Genomic DNA, 20,374 nt, shown 5'->3' with positions numbered 1-20,374 from the left:
TTCAGAAGTTTGGGGCCAAAACATTTCTACAACAAAATACTTTATGACTAATTAAAACCAAAACAAATAAAAAATAGCTAAATACAGACCTGCCAACTCTCCGGATTTAGGCGGGAGACTCCGAATTTTTCATCCTTGTTCCTGCTCTCCAGATTCGTTTTAATTTCTCATGATTTTGGCAGAAAATTAGATTTTACTCGAGCTTTCACGTTGTTGTGACGTCAATGACTGCCGTTGTTGTTAGGGAAAACAACCATAGAAGACAGCCGTGGTCATTTCCATCGAGCAGCAGTAAAAAAGTCCTGGTGACCGCATTTAAGCAACTGGCAAAGACGTGACTTTGTTTGCGTAGCGTTTATCAGCAATCATTTATCAGGGGCATGACCCTGGTTGCTGAAATTCCTGTATAATCTTTATTGTATCCCATTAACAGCCGTGCAGTAAACACAAGTTTTTTTTGTCATCAGCTTTGTATTTTGAAGTTTTTAAATTGCTTCCACCGATTAAATATGCCTTCAGAAAGAAAATATAAAACTTTAAGCCATATAAAGCTAAATATAGAGCTTTTAAGAGTACATTTTATATCCGAGATTATCAATCGCGAATAGCATCCACGAAAAGAAACTTATGTTTTATGAACAGTGTATGTAGATGTTATTTCTCTATGCTGCATGGAAAGACTGACATGAAATTATATTCTGCTCGGGGCGGGGGGTTGCAATACAGAACCTGCCTTGGGTGGGGGAATCGAACTTTTTCTTAATTGATGAAAAAAAAATTTGAAACAAATTTTTTGTGTATTTTTTTTTTTTTTTTTGATCGAGTCTATGCGAGTGCCGGGGGGAGGGGCCCTTTCGGGAGAATCTCCAGATTTCTGGATTCCAAAAGTTGGCACGTCTGTAAATAGAATGCAGCGAAACCTTGATGTCACAATACTCTGTTGAACAAGAAAAAATATACCACAGTTGTCAAGGAATTGTCCTTATATCTAGAGACAATCATTACGTGCCCTCAAATTTATGTTGCTATTGGCATATTTTCTGAATCTGTATTATTAGTACCACCAAAAAATGTGCTTTTGAGTATTTATTCACCGCAAAAAATTTTAAAATGATAAATAAAATTCAGTTTATTGTATGACCCTTGTAAAGTGGTTTATTGTAATAAACTGGTGTATCACACAAAAAGTAGTAATACTGAAAACATCACAAACAGTGATCAGTGGTACCAAATACCCAGAGGTGGTCAAGGTCAGTTGAGTTCTCGACCACCGAAGAAAATATTGGGCCCCTTAAATTAAAAAAGTCTAAAGTTGAGGTTTTCTAGTGCCCTTCAGAGGTTGGAGACCAGGTGTAGCATACTAGGAGCTACAGTCCCGTAGTTCCCAATCCCATATTCATCGGGCAATATTGATAGAAACAAAGGCAAGTTTCAAGTCAAAACATTATTAAACAGAATTACATTGACACAATTACATTTTAGATCTCAAATATCACAGATTAAATTAATTCCAATTTCGTATTTTAAATTACATAATACCTGAAAATCTCATGAAAAAAATAAGAGTGATATCACCCGATACAGCCACAGACAATCTACTCTTTCAGTAAGACACCCTTATGTCCATTGCGGCTATGACGATCACTGAGTATCCAATCACTCACTTGAGACAGTTCACAATCATCGAGGAAAATTCATCTCAGGAACACGATCGGTAATGGAGAACGCCACCAGTTATTGTAGAATTCGATGAACGTACCGGATCACATCCAACGACCACTCATGAAGATAATCACTAACACGTGAAGTTATACCCAGAGAAACAACATATTCTAGGACTTCTATGTTGGTACAACTCACGATCATTTCATCGGTCATCCAAATTTTTCTGGAACATTCATTGTGACTAGAATATGTAGTAAATTTTAGTTGACTAGAAAAACAATAAAACAACTACCTGGACCAGCTGGAGTAGCTAAACTGTGTTCAACCCAAGGAAATTATTTACACATCAGAGTATTTCAAAAAACAACTAGAGTTATTAATAATTAGCAGGTCATCTGCTGCAATGACCGAAAGCGTGAAAGAAATGCTATCGTTCGGTTATCTCCAAGGGTATTTATAGCTTTGTACATAGGCGGAGATTGACTTGGAAGTCCGGGGGAGGGGGGGCAAGGTCATTATTGCTGGGGGGCACGATGATGATGATGTCAGCTCATATATACGATAGATCAGTCGACTCCATCTTTGACGCTGGGGCGCCCCCCTCCCCCGTATCTCCACCCATGGCTATGTAGAACTGGTTTGTTCTCGGCCCAATTGCAGAACTCGTTACCTTCGCAGCACGAGGAAAACTATGACATTATTCATCCTGATTTGCATAGTGACATGTATTAATAATTATTTCAAGTATTACTGCTTTTTGGATGGCAGCGGTTCAAACAAAATGGAGGAAGCTGGCTGAACTTCCCCACAATGTCAACAAGACTATTACGGGTGAGATCAAAGAAGAATCATTGGCACCAACGGAAGTTTGTGGACACCCTCCACCAGTGAAACAAGGTCTTTTACAAAATATAATTATTTACATAATTTCTATATCAGAATTTATACAACATGATACTAAATAATACAACATACTACACTAAATAATTAGTGATGATCCTTAATGACTCAAGTGGGTTTTCTCCCGGGGAAATAACATAGTGTTAGTTAACTAGGGGGTTATTGGTGGCATGACAATGGTAATACAAGTATGAAGAGAGCCCAAGGGGTAATGCGTTACACAGGATGCATGCCTGCTGCTACCGTCATTAAATCCGCCTGTGCAAATAATATTAGTCGTCCCTGGAATTAAAATATGTGACAAGTTTAAAAATATACCAACAAATATTTTGAGCGAAAGATGGGAAAAAAAACAGAAGTAATGATATTACAGTGTAATGATATTACAGAGGGGTTTATTGTAGTAAAGGATATTGTTGTATTGAGAAGAGTTTAACAGTAGACTATAGGCCCCAAAGTAGAATTTTTTGCATTGTTCTGCGATGAGCCCTCAGCTGACTGGAAATGTTCTACGGTAAAAATCCCCATAATAGCGTTTTCTGTGCTTTTTCTTAAAATTCTTCCAGATTATTCTGCAGTAGCACTAATTGTTCTGCCATGTACTTTGCAGATTTTGGCATATTTTGCTTTGGAGACTATAGGTGATTCCAAACAAGATTTGGAAAAATGTTGTAGAAGGATTTATTGTTATATCAAGTGTCATTGTAGTGAGGCTTTACAGCATAACATTTAAAAAGAAAAAAAAATTAAATTAAATTAAAAACAAATGAGAAAATTTTAAAAGGTTTGGGAGTCCATGGGCTGGCCTCCGTCAGCCCAATGCACAAAATTTTTATTTAAAATTTGTGTTTCATCAGTCATTGCAAAAAAATGTGTAACTTGTACAAAGCTGTAGTGTGTAAAACATTGCTATGTTTCCACAAAAACTTTTAATCCTAGGTGGCAATTTTGATTGGCAGGGCCATCTTAAGATTACCATGGGTCCCCGGGCCAAGTGATTTTTTTGAGGCCCTACCTGGGAAATTTCATTGAGATCTAATTTTTGTGAGGCCCCCTCTTCTCTTGAGGTACCCGGGTAAGCCCATGCATTAAGACGGCACTGTTGAAAAGGCAGAATTTTCAAGGGAAATAAAAACTACCATTCAAAATCATAGACTTTTACAGGGGAGAGGTAGCAAAATTACATTTGTTTCAGTCCCCCTACTCGACAACTATGATCTACACTCTTTTTTGGGTGCCACGAGTAGGGCAGTAACTAAGAGCTGTGACAAACTGATTGGGAATCATAGCCCCATAAATACAGTACATTCAATATAATTTTATTGGCAATATTTCTCGCAGCTCCTCTCACATCATCCAAGGCTTCTGGATTAAGATGCTTTGCAGGTACTGCCCTCATTTATAGGGTACTAGCCAGGGTTTAAGCTGGATAAAAAATTCCTTTCGCAAAAAAGCGAAAATGGGGGGAAAAGATTTAGCAAAATGCTACAATGCTAATGTAATGATTAATGGTTGGTATGTCTACTCATTTCGTACCTCCTGTACGCATTTTTGCGAAAGTGGCTACTAATTCTTTCGCATTCTACGATTTTCTTTCGCATTTTTCACAAAATGCGACCATAGCTTAAGCCCTGGTGCTAGCTATATATAATACCCAGTGCTGCCTGGGTTTTATTCAATTGAAAAAGTAACTAACCATTGTAAAGGAATAAATTCTTATACATATACTGGCTACATTAAAGAAGTGACTAAACATTGTAAAGGCATATACATGTCTGAAAAGCACTGTTTGGGAACGACGGTAAACATTCCAAAAGTCATTGTTGAAGCCCAGGAACCATTGTTTCCTAACAGTTTTTCGCTCATTTTGGGCACTCGCCCAGCTCCGACAAACATTTAATGTAGTTCATCATTATTAGGACTACTTGACAGTTTTAAGCAAATGAGCTATGGTATCACACTGTTGTCGCTAGAGGGCTATGCTAATGAAAAAAGAAAACTTAATATTTCCTAAGACGGTAGTATTGGTGAATTGTTTGTTAAGATGTGGCGGGGAACATGATTTGACAATCTTTTTTTGAACATGGGATAATTGTAGGAGCTATGGAGCAAGTGTTAGCGAAACTAGCATTTGTGAAATGTTCGAGAGAGGCTGCAGTTAAAGTGTTTAAAGACTGGACTGTCCGGCAAAAAAACTTGGTCTCAAAATGCAACTTGTGGCTGTCACTGACTAGTGGATGCTCAGGCGGAATGGAAAGTCTTCAGACTCTTAAAAGAGATGAAATTAGGTAACAGTGTAGTATCTTAATCAAGGCCCGCCTCAAAAGATCTCTGAATGCACTGTTCACTTTACACAGCACCGCCAAGGATATGGAAGTCGAAGGCGTGTATGGTGGTCGTTATAAAAAACTACTCAGCGTATCTGCTTTTCTTCTCAGAAATAGAAACCAGTGATTTTGAATTAAACCCACTGAATTTTTGAAAAAAAAATTGTTTAGAAAAGGTTCATGGCAAGAGGATGGTGGGAGAATCATTTTTTCAAATGTTTGTTTTACAATTTTCATATTTATATGATGCTTTGTGTAAACAAGGTCTCATATTATTGAGCCTGAGACTCCCTCCCCAAACGCTTAATAACTTTACACCTATGACCACCTTAATAACTTACACCTATGATACTCAGTAGATAAACATTTTAGAATATTGTAAGATATCTGCAATTTCCGAAACAGTCTTCCCTTCTCATTTTGACTTCCATATTAGGCTTACTGCAACAGAACTGTTTTTTGTAGCTCACAGAATCTCAAACAACTGATTCTATCTCTTGGGAAGAACGTAAATACTGAATAGTAATGACATCATTTGTAGTGAATTTGCATATTCCAACAATCAATAGCAAATTTTTCATTGTGTCTAAACTTTTGCAAACACTAATTTCACTCTTTTCACCAAAATTTATATTTACTATGAATAACAGCAATGCTTTTGATATGCAAATGTTCTAAAAATATTTTCAGAGGCATAAGTATCTGTTAATCCTTATTATTTAAGAAGTAATTTTTTTTTAAATTTTAGTAGCAAATTTCATCCATGTCTAAACTTTTGCCGAGCACTGTATTTATTCTCTTCAACTTATTTTTTGCAATAAACTCTTGTTCATGTACAATTTTTTTTTGAATTTTGGACAAAATGGTTTGTTATGACAAAGACTAAGCTTGTGTGTTTTGCTTCTGTAGAATGAGTTTTGATCATGATTTTTTGAACTCTTGTAATACGCAGCTTTATTTTCACTTGGCAGTCTACTGACAAGGTTTGAAATATGTTACAGTTGAGGAATTTGTGAAGAGATTGCATTTGTAGAATGAAATATTGGAAACAGCTGTCAAATCCCTAACTTTGTAGAGTATACATATACATTAGACAGTTTTTGATGACAATCCTGTTGTGCATAGGTAATTTTTTTAGTCAAAAGCATCTACACACACATATTGGTCATAATTATTTGCCATGTCAGCAGTTTTCAACTCATTTGTGCCTGATACTGCAGACATCAATTTTCTCTGCTTACCAACAATATAGGATATGAATTGTTTCAAAATCAGCAGCTGACAAGCTCATTTTTCGCAGATTATTCACCATGTACTGAATAACCAGCAACATACATCTCAACAGTTGTCCACCAGGTTTGATGTTCTCATTAGTTAATAAATATACCTACAATTTTAAAACAAGAAAGGTAACTCAGCAGCATATTGGTGAGCATAATGAGTTAGCTAATGCCTGACAAAATAGTAAAAAATTAGCCTCTTCATCCTGTGAATGTCTTTTTTTTATGTTCCAGGCGAACACAAAAATGGTGATACTTGTACCAATGCAATAAAAGCAGCAAAATCCAATAGATGCCCTATTATTGATTGAATAACTGTATCTGTGATTGGTACAAAATATATACCAAAAAATTAGCAAACAACATGGTAAAATATTTATTCTTCTAATATTTGTGGCCGCATAAGAGAAAATACTATTTCAGGATTTTTTGTAATTATATTAATGCAAAATCTTTATAGCGGTCAAAATGACTGCTACCATCTTTCTAAGTGGAATTAAATTTTTCAACTTAACTAAGAAACCTGCAGGGTTCGCACATCCTTAAAAACTCCTAACTTTTCATTTTCCCCTGGAAGGGCCCTTATAACTCCTTACTTTTTGCAGCCACGCCTGAAAAAGTCCTTTTTTTTTTCTCTGAAGGGATGATCTTTCTTAGAATAGGCATTCCCCATGGTGATGAATAGCATTGCATAGAAAAATAAGAGGAAGCTTCCCCCGAATATAAAGAGGAAGAATAGAGGAAAAAAAAACGCTCTCTCCCTTTGTAATAGGAAATGTGAAAGCAGGGGATGGGATTGGAACATCCAATGGTTGTGCGATGGTCCGTAGAACGACATCACTCCGCTGAACTAGTAGCCGAAAATTCCCCCATGCCCAGTGGTGAGAAAGTTTTTTTAAGTTTTTACTTAATGTGGCGAAACAATGTCTCGAACCTCCTATATTACGCAGTATACTGATTGCAGACATCGCAGCTTTCCTATTTTTCCTACTATTTTCCTACTTTCGCCGCAATCGTCTCTTTTTTTTACCACAATTCTCTCCTACTATTCCTATTTTATCCCTCCTTCCCATTTGCTTACAGCCAATATCTCACTACGAAAATTCCAAGAAACCGCAAAATGTCACTGCTTTCCACAGTTTTTTTTTATGTGTTTTATGTGTTTTATTCACATTACAACTCGCTACTGAAAAAGAAGAAAGGAAAAAAAATTTCAGTTCCACTGGAGTAAGGGACGATGACAAGCGTATCTTTTCGCCGCGGCGCCTTAAAGTGCTAAAAACTGCAGTCCAGTGGGGAAAGCGATTGGTTGCCGTAAATAAAAAGACAAGAAAAAGAAGAAAAAAAAAAGGAACAGGCTCTATCCACACACAAGAGATTCTATGAGAGACAATGGGTTTATCTCTCCTGGGATCCCGTAACGAGCGTTCATCCCTGAAGCCAGGTTTTCCTGGGAGTAGGCTTTTTGCGTCCCGTGAACCTAACTGGATCATTTCGTGTCGGCAGAAATGAGTTACATAATGATGTTACGCATTTGCGTTTTCCAAGCATGGCGCATCGGCTCAGGACGGCTATATAGTATATGACCCTGGCGTCATCTACTATATCGGCTGCATGCTCTGGTTTAAAGGGAAGAGACACAACACAAAAATGAAGGGAAGATCGCTGTGTGTGTGAAACGGGCGGCACGCGGCGCTTAACTCCTCCAGAAGCAGTCTGCCAATCACGCCCGACGTAAAGCGCTGTCGTGAGCGTATTGCGCTCTGTAGGAAAACAGTTGTACTGCTTTTCATATTGATGAATAGACGGCGTGTCGCTCTGGGTGATTCACGTTGTGCGCGGCATAGAAAACCTGCTAGTAAAACCCGGCTTTTAAAAGTGACAGCTCGAGCCACGTCTGGTTTTACAGGAGGGGGAGGACGAGCCGATCAGCCGCTATGGCTGAACCCACTTTTTTTAACCTTTTAACCTTCAGAAAATAACTTTCAGGTATCTTTATGTTAAGGGTCATTCAAGTATTACGTCAGCATGGATGGGGGATTTTCGATTTGCTGACTTGATGACGGGGGGGGGGGGGGTTGGATGATTCTTACGTCATCAACCACCCTTTATAAAAAATATGAATATTTCATATTCTTAATGGCGTCTTACTCGGTGCGCGAAAAACGAGTTTGTGGGCACCTGAACTAACATTCTCCCTATTGAGTCCCCTACAGAGCCACTCTAGTGATCTTCAAATACTTAGTGGATCCAAATGCTCTGGAGCTGTGCCGCGCTTCATATAAGTGATCCGTGATTATGCCGCAGATCACTTAAGTAATCTGGGAATGTGCCGCGGATAACTTGAGAGATGTAGAACCGCACTGGTGGCAGGACCAATGCTCAAGGGATCGCTTAATGTGCCACAGATCGCTTAAATGGTCTGGAATTGTTCCACGAGTCACTTAAGCGATTTGTAAATGTGTCACTTGGTTCATTGTTACAAAAATAGATTTAGGGACAGGCCACATAATGCCAGGGCCACATTTGGTCCGCACAGGCCGAATGTTAACCGCGGGTCAAGGGTTACCAAGGGCTTAGAAAGGTAGGGTCGCAATGAATTTCTTGAGCAATTTTGGGTTCTTAGCCTTCAAAAAGCATTGAAATTAACAAAAATTGATTATAATAACATATAAAGATATTTTGTTTCGAAATTGTAAAAAATATTTTTATAATTCTTTTAAAAAATATTTTGTGGATTAAAAAAATAAATTTTTGATCATCTGGGGGGAAGCCCCTAATTCAGATTCAGATTCCACCAATAAGCATTAGGAGGACTAGCATTAGTAGGGTCGAGCGCTGACAGGGGGAGGGTGAGAGTTTTGCTGACTTTTTCTGACAAGAGGGGTGAGTCAAAAATTGCTGAAAATTTGCTGACGTAATACTTGAACAGCCCCTTATTTTAAAGCATACATGTGCTCAACACATGGCCTAAATGTGGCCTCAAGTGGCGCCGGTACACTTACAGATGAATTAAGTGGCTTGTGGCAAATTCTTGCTTCAATTGAGCAGCCCGCGGCACATTCCCAGATTATTTGAGTGAGTGATTTCCGGGGGGAGGGGAAGGGCTTTCTTTCTTTCAAACCAAGCACAACTCAGGTCTGTTACCATCTATGGGCAATTTACTATCTAGGGACTTGTGCTGGAAGTGTGTGTGCCTAACAGTCTGAGTGCATATGTAGTGTTTGATTTTTCAGTGCTGCCATCTATATTTCAGAAGTGAAGTTAGTGATGTGTTATGATTGAATTACATTTGTACTCCTTTGTAGGTCTCTTGCTCTCTATGGAGAGACTTTTTAAAGTGGAGATCTGCTCGCATTCGCTCCTTGAAGTTGGGAACCACAGAAAACCAGCTTCAGCCTTTTGTAATTTTAGCAGTAAAAGTTTGCTATAAATCAATTTATCGGGCCCATAAAAAAAATCTGCATATTGACTTCCCGCTCATTGGTTGGAGGCTCTTGGATTTTAGTCGTTGGTAAAATGAATATGAATTAAAATTTTTTGTGGTACTCATGGGGTGGGGACTCCAGGCTGGGGACCCTCATGAGGGAAGTTGACCCATTTTGAAAGGGTGCTTGATGAATCTCATTGGTTTTTTTGTTGCTTTAAGATTATAAAATTCCTCAGTAAGCTGGTGTTTTCCAATGTCACTTTTCATATCACTCTGATGAAGTGGGACGAAATAAACGAGATATGATGTGAAGAGAAAAAGGTGTTGCCGCCAAAGGGTGCAGGAAGGCTTTGCCCCTCCTCCCAGTATAGCTATGTTCATAAACTTTCCCCAATATTTAATTTTTAATAAAAATTTTTGACTCATTCACAAATGCAGATCATGTGAAGCTGTCATGACTTATAGAAGAAAAAACTGGACGAGTTTTCTTAGAATTCCTTTTTGTGGTTTTTTTGGAAAAAAAAAAACAATGTATAGAAAGGATTTGGTTGTTATTTTGTAGCTTATGAGCATATTTTCATAAACAGTTTGCAGTGATTTAACTCTTATTTGGTTAACATCTGCCCATTCTTTATGGGCATTATATAATATTTTATCAAGTGTATATATTGTTTATAATTTTTATTAATTGCATTTTTAATTGGGTTGCTGTATTTTTGAAATATATGACATCCATATTTTTATGTGCATCTTTTTCTCAGCCACCTCGTTGGGCATTTTGCCTTTTGTGGCGTTGTATTTGTATCTCTCTCTGGCAGAAGTGGCCACAGCTCAAGCAAGATAAAAACAAAATTTATTGCAAACTCAGTACATCACTTCCAATTTGTTTAAATCATTTTAATACTATATACTACCACAACTCTCTCTTCTTTCTTACTACACTTCTCAATACCTAATCTTGATCATCATACGCTGTTACTGTTCAAATTTGTGTTCTCTTGTCGCTTGTTACTCGCTTGGTACTCGCGCATACAGTCATGGCATATCTCTTCCTTTTCAGCTGAAATTCCTACCCATCATACCCTTTATTCTGAAAGTTGAAATCTTGGAAACATTGAAATAGAAATTAAAGAAAAAAGACTTTTAAATGAAAATCAATTCACATGTGGGGTTCTTTTGTTTTTCTGTGGGTTTCTTTTATTGTCTAGTGGTGCAATTTTTTCGGAGGGGGCTTGGCCCCATGACACCTTAAAAGCTTCTTACTTTTCATTTTGAAAATTTTGTATGAACCCTGAAGAGTTGCTGCAAATATAAATAATTTTGTAAGAAAAATCTTTGTCGGCTGTGGTTTTTATTTTGAATAATTGGAGGGGGAATGAATATTACTTTTAGAATTTTTATAATTTATATGATGCTGTTATGAGTTATATTTTTCACTAACACTTGAAGGTTTTAGATCACTTTGGTGACGACAGAAAGCATGTATGTGGATTGATTATTTTATGAATTCTTATGATGTCGGGTAACAAATCATCAAAACTTGTAATTTTTGAACCATTTCTAAATCTATATTTTTGAGAAGAGGGAAAGATTGTTTACAAATTAAAAATAAATTTGCATATGTGCCCCGCCCCCTTTTTTGCTGTAAAACTTGTAAGTTATGAAGTTTGCCATGACTCCTTAAAAACTGCTTGAAACTCCTTAAAAAGTCCTTAAAAACTCCTTACTTTTCATTTTGAAAATTTTGTATGAACCCTGACATGGATTGATTATATTCTAGGAAATCAAAATGTCATGATGTCGAAAGTAATAAAATTTAAATATTCTGAGATTAGCCATTTAGGTGTAATCGCATGTCAAAGTAGCTTTGTGTTCAAAATGAAACAGGGTTCGCACATCCTTACAAACTCCTTAAAAACTCCTAACATTTCATTTCCCTCTAGAAGGGCCCTTATAACTCCTTACTTTTTGTAGCCACGCCTGAAAAAGTCCTTTTTTTTTTTCTCTCTGAAGGGATGATCTTTCTTAGAATAGGCATTCCCCATGGTGATGAATAGCATTGCATAGAAAAATAAGAGGAAGCTTCCCCCGAATATAAAGAGGAAGAAAAGAGAAAAAAAATGCTCTCTCCCTTTATAATAGGAAATGTGAAAGCAGGGGATGGGATTGGAACATCCAATGGTTGTGCATACCTGCCAACCATTACGATTTTGTCGTATTTAGTAAATTAATACGATTATACGCTTTTGCTTCTAAAAATATGATTTTTTACAGAATCGCTAGTTTTGACGTGTTTTCCTGCCTTTGTCGCAAACTGGTCAGCGTTGGAAATCGATGGTCCGTAGAACGACGTCACTCCGCTGAACCAGTAGCCGAAAATTCCCCCATGCCCAGTGGTGATAAAGTTTTTTCAAGTTTTTACTTATGCGGCGAAACGATGTCTTGAACCTCCTATATTACGCAGTATACCGAGTGCAGACCTCACAGCTTTCCTATTTTTCCTACTTTCGCCGCAATCGTCTTTTTTTTTACCGCAATTCTCTCCTACTGTTCCTATTTTATCCCTCCTTCCCATTTGCTTACAGCCAATATCTCACTTCGAAAATTCCGAGAAACCGCAAAATGTCACTGCTTTCCGCAGTTTTTTGACGTGTTTTATTCACATTACAACTCGCTACTGATAAAGAAGAAAGGAAAAAAAATTTCAGTTCCACTGGAGTAAGGGACGATGACAAGCGTATCTTTTCGCCGCCGCGCCTTGAAATGCTAAAAACTGCAGTCCAGTGGGGAAAGCGAATATGTTTCGCAGATTGGTTACCGTAAATAAAGAGGCAAAGAAAAAGAGAAACAGGCTCTATCCACACACAAGAGTTTCCATGAGAGACAATGGGTTTATCTCTCCTGGGATCTGAAGCCAGGTTTCCCTAGGAGTAGGCTTTTTGCGCCGCGTGAACCTAACTGGATCATTTCGTGTCGACAGTAATGAGTTACATAATGACGTTACGCATTTGCGTTTTCCAAGCGTGGCGCATCGGCTCAGGATGGCTATATAGTATATGACCCTGGCGTCATCTACTCTATCGGCTGCATGCTCCGGTTTAAAGGGAAGAGACACAACACGAAAATGAAGGGAAGATCGCTGAAACGCACGGCACACGACGCTTAACTCCTCTAGAAGCAGTCTGCCAATCACGCCCGACGTAAAGCGTTGTTGTGAGCTGTATTGCGCTCTGTAGGAAAACAGTTGTACTGCTTTTCATATTGATGAATAGACGGCGTGTCGCTCTGGGTGATTCACGTTGCGCTCGGCATAGAAAACCTGCTAGTAAAACCCGGCTTTTAAAAGTGACAGCTCGAGCCACGTCTGGTTTTACAGGAGGGGGGAGGGGGGAGGACGAGCCGATCAGCCGCTATGGCTGAACCCACTTTTTTTAACCTTTTAACCTTCAGAAAATAACTTTCAGATATCTTTATGTTAAGGGTCATTCAAGTATTACGTCAGCATGGATGGGGGATTTTCGATTTGCTGACTTGATGACGGGGGGGGGGGGGGTTGGATGATTCTTACGTCATCAACCACCCTTTATAAAAAATATGAATATTTCATATTCTTAATGGCGTCTTACTCGGTGCGCGAAAAACGAGTTTGTGGGCACCTGAACTAACATTCTCCCTATTGAGTCCCCTACAGAGCCACTCTAGTGATCTTCAAATACTTAGTGGATCCAAATGCTAAGTATATAGCGGATCCTATGCTGACGAGCTGTGCCGTGCGTCATATAAGTGATCCGTGATTATGCCGCAGATCATTGCATTTTTAATTGGGTTGCTGTATTTTTGAAATATGACATCCATATTTTTATGGGCATCTTTTTCTTAGCCACCTCGTTGGGCATTTTGCCTTTTGTGGTGTTGTATTTGTATCTCTCTCTGGCAGAAGTGGCCACAGCTCAAGCAAGATAAAAACAAAATTTATTGCAAACTCAGTACATCACTTCCGATTTCTTTAAATCATTTTAATACTATCTACTACCGCAACTCTCTCTTCTTTCTTACTACACTTCTCAATACCTAATCTTGATCATCATGCGCTGTTACTGTTCGAATTTGTGTTCTCTTGTCGCTTGTTACTCGCGCATACAGTCACTGCATATCTCTTCCTTTTCAGCTGAAATTCCTACCCATCATACCATTTATTCTAAAAGTTGAAGTCTTGGAAACATTGAAATAGAAATTAAAGAAAAAAGACATTTAAATGAAAATCAATTCACATGTGGGCTTCTTTTATTGTCTAGTGGTGCAATTTTTTTTTTCTCGGAGGGGGCGTGGCCCCATGACACCTTAAAAACTCCTTACTTTTCATTTTGAAAATTTTGTATGAACCCTGAAGAGTTGCTGCAAATATAAATAATTTTGTAAGAAAAATCTTTGTCGGCTGTGGTTTTTACTTTGAATAATTGGAGGGGGAATGAGTATCACTTTTAGAAATTTTATAATTTATGTGATGCTGTTACGAGTTATATTTTTGACTAATACTTGAAGGTTTTAGAACACTTTGGTGACGACAGAAAGCATGTATGTGGATTGATTATTTTATGAATTCTTATGATGTCGGGTAACAAATCATCAAAACTTGTAATTTTTGAACCATTTCTAAATCTATATTTTTGAGAAGAGGGAAAGATTGTTTACAAATTAAAAATAAATTTGCTTATATGCCCCGCCCCCTTTTTTTACTGTAAAACTTGTAAGTTATGAAGTTTGCCACGACTCCTTAAAAACTGCTTGAAACTCCTTAAAAAGTCCTTACAAACTCCTTACTTTTCATTTTGAAAATTTTGTATGAACCCTGAATGGTTGAAAGGGGGGCCATGGACAAAAAAAGGTTGAGAACCACTGGTGTAGATGGTAGCATGCTTGCCCAGAATGCAAGAGGGCTTGGTTTTCAAATCTCTGCAGATACCAGATGCCTTTTTTTTTAGTTCACCTCGGCCCTGACATCATTCATACTGAGCCGTGAGTGATTGCATGTTTTCTTTTCTTCAATTTATTTTCCACTATTCATATGTTTTACTGGGTCTTCCAGTAACAAAAATTCATGAAACGGCCGCTGGCTTCCAAAGGTTGAGAATCACTGTTATAGACAACTGCATATTACAAAGAAATAAACTGGGGTCTTTCTCATCCATTTCTGAATCTATTCTACGAAATCAAGCTGAATGACATGGACACAAAACATAAACAATTTGACAAATTATCAGACGTCAGCATCAGGTAGCAATTGAAAGCAGCTTTATCAGAAAAAAAATTGGATTTTTCAACTATACTTTAATTTAATCCTTCACAAAACCGCCAATAACATGCTTTCATCACTTGAAATTTAGGAAAATGAAGCAGTAAAAGCATTCGATTTTGCCGAGCATAGTCCAAGTCGATATGTCTCGGAGCAAGTTAAAAAGAAAAGCTCAAAGTGTAGAGGAAAAATAAAAATTTTTAAATTTGCAGATGATAACCACAGTCACCACAAGTTGCATTGTTTGCAGAAGCAATTAAAGGACTGGAAAATTTTCGATATTTTGTGGAAAGGTAAGAAAATGTGCCATTTACAGACATTTTATTATAGCAAGAGGAAAAAAAACACATCTATGATAGATTTTTTGATAAAGAAAACCCAGATTCAGAGTGGCATTATACATCAATCCAAATGTTAAGATTTCTTTTCTTCCAATGTATATATTTCGTGTTCTTTTTTTCCCTGAAAACTATATCCTGTATTTATACATAAAAATTGGATGAAATAACAAATAATTGCTTCTTAGTAAATCTTTATGTGTACTGTAATGTTTGCTAATAAATTAAACACGACAAAAAAGCTATGGTCGGAGTAAAACTGTGATATAATTTTTAGACATTTCCCGCTTAAAACGTTTTTGCACTTATAGCATTTTTAGTTACGGTTGCTTGAAAAACTAGGATCGGCTGTAGTTGGCATATAGTTCTATCAAATTTTGAGTGTAATATAATGCAATATAGTCTATATGCAGATATGGATGATCTGTAACATCAATACTGATATCTGGATGTAGTCGTGGGTTTGTCCAGCCAAAATTTGGGTCCATTTTCTGGACCCTTCGCAAAAAGAATCTAAAAAAAATTTACCCTTCACAAAATTCTAGACCTGAAAAAATGGACCTTTCATAAAATAAAAATTAATGGAACCATAAATTCGGAATTTCATTTCTTTTTTTGTGATAGATTAACTAGATTACTTTGCTTCTCATAAAATTATTTTTTACAAAATTTGATTTTTTTTCACAAAAATAAGGAAAATTTCCGCAAAAACAGAACCCTACAAAAAACGTCTGGACAGACTCTTGGTAGTGGTTCTGGAACAAATTTACATACATGTGACAGAATGAGTGTGTTCCAGGGAAGACATACCCTTACTAGAAAAGGGTCTATCAAATTGGCATATCGTTTGTCATCAAGAGTGTTGCGATACAACAATTGGGCCAAATTTAAAGCATTACAGTGACAACCTCATGATCCAATCAGACACCAGCCTATGACAATAAAACAAATATCAAGTGTCCAATGTCTGGACTGAAAAGTATAAGGAATATATGTGAAATCTGTCATCTCATGGGGCTCAGAGTTTATTTTAACAAAGGTTCGTAACATCTGATAAAACACTTTTGAATCCAAGGAACCATCAAGGGTAAATAATCGATCGATAGCGAATTTAGATGAATGAGGGAGAATTTTTGGTTCCATAACCTCATTCACATGGGAAATAGAAAAAGTGTGGTTAAAATGGGCCTCAAGGACTTTTGCTAAAACCCGTTCACATGGACAAGCATTTTCACCCCGCTTTACGGAAGTTGTCAGAAGTCACGTGGGTCGACCGGAAGTCTGTTAGCTTTAAGCAGTCACGAGCTGCTTAGAATTTATTTTTTGTTCAGCACTACGGAATAAATTCCCAGCGATGCATTGACACTTAAGTATTTATTTTTAGAAATACAACATGATTAATTCTGAAATTTGCTACACGCAACTTGCCTGCGCGTAAACTAAAAATTAGAACAGGCAAAAGGGAAGAACGAGTGAGTATTATATAGCTATATATACTCTTGGTGGCTGACGCCATACGTCGCACAAAGTGTTGCCACAATACTCCCCCCCCCCTCCCGTTAAGAAGTAGGTGGAAGCACAAATCGGACTCTTCTGCCACTTCGGTGAATGTGTCTTTGGTGGGCACTGTGGATTTCACTTCAGTCTGCACTGGATGTAGCACACCAGCAGGTTTTGATTCTAATGTAAAGGCGGGTTTGACATGGTCAGTCGAGACATTGATCTTTTTACCTTTCACCTCTAAGAGAAATGTTCTGTCCTTTCTTTGGAGCACACGGTAGGGGTCTTCATACTGTGTCTGTAGTGGTCGTCTCACTGAATCGGTACGCAAAAAGACGTGCGTGCACTGATTCATGTCTTTATGAATGAAGGTGGCTGACTGATTATGGCGGCTCGCTGGAACAGCTCGAAGATTGTTCATCTTCTCTCGTAAAAGGGGAAACGAACTCGTGCAAGTTACACGATGACACTTGCTGTTCGGAGCAAAAAAATTCCCCTGCCAAGCAAAGAGTAGTCCCGTAAACGAGTTCCGCCACAGAACTGCCGATATCCTCATGTAGACTTGAGCGTAATCCCAAAAGTACCAATGGAATTGTCTCGACCCATCTTTCATTAGCATGGCAACGAATAGATGACTTGAGGTTTCGATGAAACCACTCTACCATTCCATTTGCAGCAGGATGGTAAGCAGTTGTGCGCCTTTTTTCTATGTCGAGCACTTTCGCAAGCTGGCTGATCAACCGAGACTCAAACTGGGCTCCCTGATCAGACACGAGCGTCTGTGGGCAGCCAAATCTGGATATCCAACCAGTGACGAAGGCACTGGCCAGTTTCTGCTGTCTGGTCGGTGATCGGGAGAACCTCTGCCCATTTTGTCCATCTGTCCACGCATGTCAGGCAATAATGGCAGTCTTGTGAAGTTGGCAACGGACCGATCAAATCGATGTGCACTATCTGGAATCTTTCGTCCACCAGAGGAAACTTTCCAACTGGGCACGCGCGTGTCGCTGGTTTTTTTATTTTTGACACAAAATACATGAACGTGTCCAGGTAGCACAATCTTTTTTAGGTCCTTTCCACACAAATTTCTGCGTCATGAGATGAACTGTAGCACATACTCCTGGATGTGAGAGTCTATGCACGACATTGAACGGCATTCGCCGAAATACTGCTGGAACATATGGCCTAACTACGTCAGTAGATACGTAGCTGCTGTGGTGGTCGAGTGGTCATAATGACGGACTCGCATCGCGAGGATCCGGGTTCGAACCCCACCGTCGCCATAGTGGCGGTCGGCTGAAGTTGGTTTCCTGTGGTTCTCAACTTCGAGGCGCAAATGCGAGCCGATCTCTCCATTAAAAAGTCTCGCCACAGAGAGCAACAGGCCTACAACGATTAATTATTCAATCATTACACTTCACTCGTATTTAGAAAAACTGGTGGCTGATGGCAGCACTACACATAACAAGCATTACACAGAAACAAACTTTACGTCAGGTTTCACTACACGTACACACACATTCCCGCATGTACCAATTCGTTAGAGGTTCCACGGAGGAATATGAACGAGGTACATGTGTGGTTTAGTAGTAGTAGATACGTCACATGCAACCGAAACGTTTGTAGGTGAAAAAATCAAGTCTTTAATCTCGAGACCAGAGTCGGGACTGCGCAACACCCCCAATTCCTGATCGTTAATTTGCTCTTTTGCGAGCTGTTCATAATTAATTTCATTAGGAAAATAAATACTTGAAATTCGTGAAAGGGAATCTGCTACAACATTTTCATTACCAGATATATAACATATATCTGTTGTAAATTGCCCTAAATATTCGAGGTGTCTTTGCTGTCGGGGAGAACATTTCTTCAATCTCTGTTGGAAAGCAAGCGTTAGGGATTTTTGATCCGTGAATATTGCAAAATTCCTGCCTTCTAAGAAATAACGAAAATGTCGCACAGCAGAATAGGCAGCAAGCAATTCACGATCGTAACCACTACATTTTGCTTCTGCAGGTGTTAGTTTACGGGAAAAATATGCTAGAGTTTGCACATTTTTATCCACTACCTGCTGTAAAACTGCGCCTACAGAGATAGAAGAAGCGCTAACCATTAGTGAAATTTCTGCATCAACTACCGGGTGAGCCAACAATGTAGATGTCGCTAAAGATTCTTTACACTTTTTGAAAAGCGTTAAGAGCTGCATCTGTCCAATTAATTACAGTTTTATCATTTTTCTTTTTAGCTTTTATGAATTGATATAGCGGAATTTGAATTTCTGCGGCTTTTGGTATAAATCTGTGATAAAAATTTAGAACTGCCAAAAATCAACGTAATTCTTTGACAGTGTTGGGTTTTGGAAAATTAACGATAGCTGAAACTTTTTCGGGTAATGGTGAAAAACCTGATGCTTTGACCAAATAACCAAGAAATGGTAATTCGTGAGCACCAAAAGTGCATTTGTCAACATTTATGACTTAACCCATACTGTTTCAGTCGTTGAAAAACTGTACAAAGATTTTCACAATGAATTTTTTCATTTTCAGATGCTACCAATATATCATCTAAATATGGAAAGCAGTAATCAAGTCCGCTTAAAACTTCATGTATAAACCTTTGAAATGTATTTGCAGCGTTACGCAACCCACACAAAAGGCACATATTTAAATTCAAACGCTCCAAAGGGTGTAACAACTGCTGTTTTTTGGACATCTAATTCCTCGACAGTTATCTGATTATACAGTATCTATCATTATAGTGTTGAGAACTTCAGAAAATTTATGATCAACTCTCTCCACTAGTTTCAGATGCTTAGCATATTTTTCAAATTATTTTACAGTGTGTACCTGTAAAGAGGGTCACATTTTGTGTAATAAAAAATACAAGATCATTTTAGGAATCGTGGTTGACAGACTTTCCCAATTGACAGACTTATGCAATTAAGCTAAAGTAAGGAGACATTGGTAGTGACAGCCAATTCAACTGCTTAGAAACATTTTTAATCATTCTTATTGTAAATAATTTTTAGTAATTATCATCAAGAGACGCTAATGAGAAAAATTAATTTAGAAGACTTAGATAAATGTCTTAAACCTTGCAAGCACCATAGTGCCCCTTGAAGTATTTTAAAGTGCTTGACGAAGACATTAAAAGACTATTTTTAAAAGTATTATTCGTCTGTAAAGTAATCTTCAAAATCATGTAAACTGTAAATACATCACAGCATTTCAAGTAACTGTATGCTATATTCATTTGATTTTTTTTAATTGCTTTGTACAGGAATTAAAAATAAATTTTGTATTCATATAATTTCCATTATTTATGGCTTTATTTCATTTAATGTTGAAATTCGTAAAAATCTGTATTACCTAAGGTAAGTTCAGTCTACATTAGCTCGGATAATCCTGGTTCTACTGTACTTTCATATGAATGAGAGAGAGCCCAAGGCAGAATTTGCTGAAAACTGATGTATGATGCAGAACAGTCAGTCCTGTTGCAGCACAATCTTGGGAAGAATTCCAAGAAAATAACTCTTTTGTGTGGAAAATACCATTATGGGAGTTCTTACTTTGAAACATTTTCACTCAGCTGAGGGCTCATTGCAGAGCAAAACATTCTGCTTTGTGGTCAATGAGCATATTTAC

General features: G+C 37.9%; 1 protein-coding gene across 4 annotated transcripts in view; it reads left to right on the top strand.

Annotated features, from left to right (window-relative positions):
• LOC149080327 (bridging integrator 2-like) overlaps positions 1-20,374 on the top strand; it is a 428,403-nt gene that overhangs the window by 21,455 nt on the left and 386,574 nt on the right. The gene's annotated exons all lie outside the window — the stretch shown is intronic.

This window comes from Pholcus phalangioides, unplaced genomic scaffold (assembly GCF_987345545.1).
Source record: "Pholcus phalangioides strain wild (caught in Gottingen) unplaced genomic scaffold, Ppha-v1.0 ptg000011l_1, whole genome shotgun sequence".
NCBI classification, from domain to species: Eukaryota; Metazoa; Arthropoda; class Arachnida; order Araneae; family Pholcidae; genus Pholcus; species Pholcus phalangioides.
The sequence above is the reverse complement of the archived record's forward strand: the minus strand, read 5'-3'. Positions and strand labels throughout refer to the sequence as shown.